This window comes from Elephantulus edwardii, unplaced genomic scaffold (genome assembly GCF_000299155.1).
Source record: "Elephantulus edwardii isolate Elephantulus edwardi_28Jun2011 unplaced genomic scaffold, EleEdw1.0 scaffold00127, whole genome shotgun sequence".
Lineage (NCBI taxonomy): Eukaryota > Metazoa > Chordata > Mammalia > Macroscelidea > Macroscelididae > Elephantulus > Elephantulus edwardii.
The window spans coordinates 8,755,015-8,756,809 of NW_006399877.1; positions in this window are offsets into that span (position 1 = coordinate 8,755,015).

The window sequence follows — 1,795 nt, forward strand, 5'->3', positions numbered from 1 at the left end:
GAGCCGCCCCCGGGCCCGGCCCTTCCCCATCCCTTCTCGACCTGGCCTGGGACCAGGACGCAGAAACGGACCTCCCCGGCCCCGGCTGAGCTCCTTCTCCGCATGGGCCGCTGGGGAGGGACCCGCTGGCCACTCTTCCCGGAGCCCCTACCCTCTGTGGTCTTGCACCGAGAGGAGGCCTGTCCACTCTCTGGATCAACTTACCCCCCCTTTTCGTCCTCACTCAGCACATTATCCATCCAAAGCTTTTTGCACGAGTCCTTTGGGAGTCAGGCCCAGCAACTCGGAGGGAGTCAGCAGTCAATGCCATCACCGAGGGGAGGGGCGCTCTGGGCCTGAGGGTCTGTCTGGTGACTTAAGTCCCCAACCAGCGTCGCAGGGCTGAGGTATACAGTAGGGGCGCAGACATGGCCACAGAGTGGAAATGGCAGCTGGAATCCACCAGCAGCGCCGGAGGAAGACGGGCAGTCTCCTGCCAGGAGGCTCAGCTGTGGGCCACCTGGCAATGGGAGGCATTGTTGAGCTTGTATTCGCGTTACCGACCACTGCAGATGGACCTTGTCTTTTGAAACAGTGTTTATTTCGCTCCAGTGGCCTGGTGCTCAGAGAGTTGTGCTGTCAACCCAGAGACCTCCCCTCTCTGGTGGTTCAAATCCACTGCTGGGTCCTGGGGGGAGAGATGGGCGGGTGGTCTCCTCCAGTGTTAGAGCTTTCCAAGCTCAGCTGGGAGTCTGTTCTGACTGAAACAATGCCACGTCTTCTGAGGAATTTGTTGTTATCGCTCTCAGCTATTCAAATATTGGCTTTTTAACATACTGAGAATAAAAGGCAGTAATAATGAAAACCTCCAAAAACATGATGAGGGTCAGCTATGAATTGTTCAAGAGGGTACACAAAAATAGTAGAACGTGTTGCAATCCCAAAGGCACAGAGTTCAAATCCACCAGATACTCTCTGGTGGAGAAGGATGGGCAATCTCCTCCTGTGCTAGTTGGGTCTGATTCTATGGCACATAACAAGTAAAAACAAACAAACAATAGAATGTTGTTAATTCTTTTTTTAAAATAGTTTTAAAATTTCTTAATTTTTTTTATTATTTTGTGTGTGTACCGTCAAATCAATTACCCCTCCTTCTCCAGCAGAGCATCTGGTGGATTCGAATCATATAACTTTGGGATTGCAGTGCAGCTTCTTGCCACTAGGCCACCAGAGCTCCCTTGAATGTTGTAAATTCTGATCAAGGAATGCAAAGGGCCTTTTAGGCAGAATTCCAGAGAGGTTTGGCGAGAGATGGTCTTACTAGTGACCTTCTGGAACAGGGAGCAGCAGGAAGATCTAATCTTCAGCCCTAAGTCTCGCTGGCCCGGGCCTGGGACTCCTGGGGGATCAAAACCCTGACTCATCTCACAGGACTGTGTCACCATGTCAGCCTGTCTTCTGAGGGTCTTCCCCTCTTTTTCTGACCTTCTACCTTTCAAGTATGAAGTCAGTTTCTGGGGGTGTGGAGACTGACCCCTCCTGACAACATACCCAGAACACGTGAGGTCAGGTCTCAGCGCTCTTGCTTCCAAGGAGCACCCTGGTTCCACTGTCTCCTTTGTTTGCTCTTTTGGTAGCTAGTGCATCTTGTTGAAAGCCTTTCCGTCCTGGGGAGTTTGTTTTTCCTTTAAAATAAGCCTCACTCTCCATCTCCTATCTCAGTTTGGCTCTAGCCACCTGACCCCACAGGCCACACACACTTCATTGTCCAGGTTCCCAGAGTCTCCCTCAAGTATGGTCTTGAGTGGCCTGGAGT